The sequence below is a fragment of the Delphinapterus leucas genome, chromosome 17 (genome assembly GCF_059928025.1).
Source record: "Delphinapterus leucas isolate spDelLeu-1000000601 "Yukka" chromosome 17, BTC_Dleu_Yukka2, whole genome shotgun sequence".
In the NCBI taxonomy this organism is placed as follows: Eukaryota; Metazoa; Chordata; class Mammalia; order Artiodactyla; family Monodontidae; genus Delphinapterus; species Delphinapterus leucas.
The window spans coordinates 6190969-6196746 of record NC_143145.1 but is presented as its reverse complement, the minus strand read 5'-3'; positions in this window follow the sequence as shown (position 1 = coordinate 6196746).

Sequence of the window (5778 nt, the reverse complement as noted above, 5' to 3'; positions counted from 1 at the left end):
CACGACTACCTCTTGTGCTCTCTTTCAGAGCTTATGTATGTGTGTATACAGTGAAAAACCAAGACATGGCACTTAGCTAGCTCTTTGAACTGTACAAAATAGTGAACAAAACATTCTTTCTGACCCTGTCTTATCCCAGACTCCTGTGTCACACCCAAATCAATCACTATTAGCAATTGCTCACATACTTTTCCAGAGATTTAAAATCATATACAAGAAGAGACACATGGAGATGTAGGTGAGATGTAGATACAGATGTATGTGTAGATAGACGTATAGGTGCAGGTACAGGTGCAGATGTCGGTGTAGCTGTAAATATAGATGAGATAGATGCATGCGTAGCTATAAATGCAGTTCAGATATAGTTGCAGATGTAAATGTAGTTATAGATGTAGGTGATCAAAAGATGTATGTGTAGTCGTGGGTATAGATGTGTTGGGAGACATAGGTGTAAGTGGGAGATACAGGTGTCGACGTAGATACAATTGTATCTGTGGATATAGGTGCACCTGTAGATGAGATGTAACTATAAGTATAGCTGTAGCTGTAGGTTTAAGTGTGCATATAGGTGTAGCCGTAGCTGTAGATGAGATGTAACTATAAGTATAGCTGTAGCTGTAGGTTTAAGTGTGCATATAGGTGTAGCCGTAGCTGTAGATGAGATGTAACTATAAGTATAGCTGTAGCTGTAGGTTTAAGTGTGCATATAGGTGTAGCCGTAGCTGTAGATGAGATGTAACTATAAGTATAGCTGTAGCTGTAGGTTTAAGTCTGCATATAGGTGTAGCCGTAGCTGTAGGTGTGGGTTTAAGTGTAGCTACCTCCCCATACCCCCCTCCTCTGCATGCAATGGGTAGTGCACTGTCCTCACTTTTCCACACCTTTCTCTCTCACTTTGATCTTGGAGTTGGTTCCGAAGCACTCCAAAGAGATGGAATTATACTTTGTAAGTACTCAAAGTTCCCCACTGTGTACATGAACTCTCACTAATTTTTCTCAGTCCCCTACTGCAGAACATTTCAGTTACATCTATTTTTGCTTTTATAAACAAGGTCACAATATTTTTTTTGTACTTGTATTTTTGGAGTATGTGTCTGTTAACAAATTCAATGAAGTAAAATGTTTGTGTCCAAAAGCGCTTTTAAAAGCATTTAAAACTTTTATAGATATTACCAAAATATAAGGCCGCAAGTCCCAGGTAAATGACTGAATTAGCTTGGAAAGCACAGTACTCCAACTCTGGCACCTGACAGTAGTCACTGCAAATAAGTCTAGATCACCTCTTTTGTGTCAAGCTTTATCAACGAGTTAATGCTTAATTACCAGAGAGCCATCTGACCACAATCATCATTGAGCTATATATTATTTCTGTGTCTTTAAAGAGTACTCCGTTATTCTCAGTCCTTTAATATATTAGCTCTGTCTACATCACATTTTAGAGATTTATAATTGAAAAATAATGTTAGTTTAATCTCAAATGCAACTCTCTTTGAAAAGTACAAATATTAAATAATGGAAGTGTTATTTATATGTGGTAAACCTTGACAGAAATAACCACCTAGGTAAATATACATTTTTCACTAATTCTTAAAATATGTCAGTGATACGGGGATTGAATACGGGTCTTATACAAAATAAAACTCCTTTCTAAATATTATTGTGGATCCAAATGCCTTTCACTATTAGGGTATAGTTTGTGGATTTTAGGCTGAAATAAATATAAAATAAAGCAGTAGAAAACTCTTTAGGGAATGATGTAACCTCTCTCCTTTGATCAGAGGAAGCTAGGACAGCCGTGAAGTGTGCCTGACTTGTTTGAATTCATGCTGTGTAACTGCAGGTCTCCCTGGTTGAATGCCTGTTTACATTGTAAGAAAATGTGTTTTTGAAAATGTGTTTTTATATTTAAATTTTTTTAAATTTTTTAAAATTTAAAAAAGATTTATTTAATTTTATTTATTTTTGGATGCATTGGGTCTTCATTGCTGTGTGCAGGCTTTCTCTAGTTGCAGTGAACGGGGGCTGCTCCTCTTGTGGCGCGTGGGCCTTCTCACTGCAGCGGCTTCTCTTGTTGCGGAGCATGAGCTCTAGGCGGGTGGGCTTCAGTAGTTGCAGCACGCGGGCTCAGTAGTTGTGGCTCGCGGGCTCTAGAGCGCAGGCTCAGTAGTTGCGGCACACGGGCTTAGTTGCTCTGCGGCATGTGGGATCTTCCCGGACCAGGGCTCGAACCCGTGTCCCCTGCATTGGCAGGTGGATTCTTAACCACTGCGCCACCAGGGAAGCCCGAAAATGTGTTTTTAAATTTATCTCTCACTTTGAGATGTTCATTGTGAGAGAGGAGATGGCTCCAGAAGGCAGTGGTTCTCCAAGTGTGGTCCCACAGGTAGCAGCATCACCAACATCAGCATCGCCCGGGAACTTGTTGGAGATGCAGATTCTCAGTCCCTGCTCCAGACATGATGAATCTGAAGTTCTGGGGTGGGGTCCAGCAATCTGTGGTTTCAGCAGACCTCCAGGTCGTTGTCATCGTATTAAAGTTTAAGAGTCAGTGCTCTAAAGCCTCCACAGGAAGATTGGGGCAGAGGCTGGTCTCTTGCCTCCAAACTCAGAGCTCCTCAAAGCCCTTGGAGATGCTGAGAGTGATCAGGGGTGGGTATTCACACCTAGGGAGTCACTTCTGCCTTACCTGCTGTCACATCTTACGCTGACTGTGTTCCTCATCCATGGACCATTCTTAGATTTTCTCTCTTCCATCCTCCAAATTTGAGAAGATGAAGCAGGAAAAAAAAATATGCCCATACTGCAAGTATATACCATGATTATGTATATTTTATTCAATCAGAAGTATCTGCTTTTTCATTCTATTATTAAAAAGGGCATTTTATCCCCTACACATTTTTATGCGGGCGGTTTGGTGTTGGCCAAACGTTAAAAATGACTCCCTAGCAACAGTGGCAACTTTCTAGCTGTATTTACAGATTGCCTTTGACATAAATGTTCCCAGACACTGTATGTTAATGCTCTAAAATATAAATTCAAACAAGGTATTTGGACATCCATTAGAGCCGGTTTATCCACAAAAGCGAATGGCACAAAAACAGATGACAACGGGGGGATTTCTTCAGCTCACTTGGACATACCAGGCAGAAGAGGGCTGTGAAACAGAGATACTTCTGCCTCAGACAGGAATACCTTATATACTTCCTGACATAGGAATTCGGAGGTGGAGAAAAGGGAATAGAATCACGCACAGCTGGTCATGCCATTTCTTTGCACGAGCTCCTCAATGGCTGCCGTAGCATATAAAATGCAAGCCCCTCTCCTGACATACGAGGTTCTCCGGTGTCTCAGTGACGCTTTTCTCTCTGTCCTAAAGCACTTCCACACCCGCCTTTCTGAGTTGTCTGTCAGTTACTGGAGAGACACCTACTCTCATGCTGTCCTCTTTGGAATTGCCTTCTTGCCTTGTCAGGGGAATGAATTATATCACTCACCCTGTGACATGAGATAAGGGATCCCCCGGCTTTCCCCAAACTAGCCAGCTTAGCCAAGCCCAGTTGTCCCACCAGCAGCCTGACATGCCCCCTGCCAAACTGAAATCGGTTCTTTTATTGTTTGTTTCTCTCTAATTTTTTAACTTTCTTGGTTGCACCAAATGGCATGTGGGATTTTACTTCCCCGACCAGGGATAGAACCCATGGCCCTTGCATTGGAAGCATGGAGTCTTAACCACTGGACCGCCCGGGAAGTCCCTGTTTCTCTCTAATTTAATATGAAAGCTTTTGGAAGAAGGTCATGTCTTGATTATCCTTGAGTTCCCAGAACCTCCGGCGGACGTATGACGTAGCAAGAGCCCAAAAACGTGTTTGTTGTATCTAGAAGTAGTTTCTTGAGTATGGGATGTGGAAAATACAATCAGAAGTCAGAGCTAATACTTTATTGCTACTCTCACGATGATTTCTCCAGCTGTTTCACTGCTGAGGTCCTACACCACACCATCAATAGAATGGGGATTAGGGCCAAAAAGTTATTCAACCAGAAAAAACACATTTTTTTTCTCATTAATGGATCCAATCCATTTGGAAGCTCGTTAGAGAGCGAAATTAGGAGACGTGATACCCAATGCAGAAAGCTCAGTTTGTTGGGTTAGTTCACTGAGGATTTCATGGAGGAGTGGGGAACCATACGAGGGGCCGGAGGCCAGCAAGGAATTGTCCGGGAGCCAATTCACGAAAGAGCCCTGGGATCAACGGGACTGGGGAAGCATTTTATTTTCATTCCATTCAAGTAAATTCCACAAAGGTGTGTCGAGATTTAAAGGCTTAAAATAAAGGATTGATAAGCGCGTGCACACACACACACACACAAACACGTTCTACACAAGTTTGTACCCATCACATCTCACTGCACCAGTGCAGAGTACCTGTGGTTTACATTAACGACACGATGAACAAATGACAAATACCTTCCCGCTATGGACATCGCGTGCGTGCCTCCAAGCCCACATACTCACCTCACGCGCGTTCACATATGCACACCCCAAATTACAAGCGTGATTTACAGACACACACCACACCAGCATTCCTACTTGTGTTATACACAGAACTTTCCCACATTACTCTTATCATGTGTATACACTCATATATAAAAACACAATAAATGAACATTTACATACCACAAAGTGAGAGGGACCCTCACACTTTCATCATAACCCCATATCTCACACAATTCATATTCCTTCCCTTGTTTCCCGTGTTCCATACCCCACACAGCCAGTCCCCCATCCCTCACATGCTATACAGTCTGTGCTCACCTCTCGTTCCTCAGTTGTGACACACAACACATACCCACATTTACACTAGTGAGCACACACATACGCTTGTTCACCCACAAGGATGCTGCTGGCATGTTAACTACATTGAAGAGAAGCCCTCTGACACTATAACAAGCAAGGTTTGAAAACAATGAAACCAGGTGTGTGAAAGAGCCACACCTGTCTGACTGAAGCTTTGCTGCCACTAGAAGCTCCTAGAAACACAAAGAGAACCTAATGCAGTAGGCATCTTTGTTGCCATCAGAATTGTCACTGCCCCTTTGTCATGTATTCTAACTCACTGAACATGTTCAAACACGTTGTTACGTTCAATCTTTGTCACGCGTATTCAGGAGGGAACACTGAGCGTCTGAGGAAGGAGGTGACTTGTAATGTGACCCCATCCAGAGGGGCCAGAGTCAGGGGCAAAGGTGACTACCTGCTTCCTTGTTCCAAAGACCAGTGATTGTCAACTGGCGAAGAAAGGCCATCTACGCCCCTGGGAGACATTTGTCTGGGGACGTTTTTGGTTGTCAAAACTTTGAGGGTATCGCGACTGGCATTGGGGTATTAGGTGTCAGAGGTGCCCTTGAGAGCTTGTAATGCCCAGGACAGCTGCCTTCCTCAAAGAGTCGTTGGACCCCAGATGTCAATAGTGCAGAGACTGAGAAACCCTGGGCTTGACCCAGGGGGCTTCCTGATGGCTGTGTGCAGGCACCGGAAGGGAGACAGTTTGCTTTTCTCAGTGGGTCATCTGGACACACACCCTGGCTGAGGGGAAAGGCCAGGGGTATGGTAGACACAGAAATGGCTTCTCTCTGCTGACATTATTTCTACATATGCCCTCCAGAGCCATACCTTTAAGAAAGGGCATCTTTATTAAAACAGAAGGGCCGAAACATTCCGAATATGGGCTGTTGTTGAGCTGAAGTATGACTGTCCTTCCTCTTAAAGTGCCACACCTT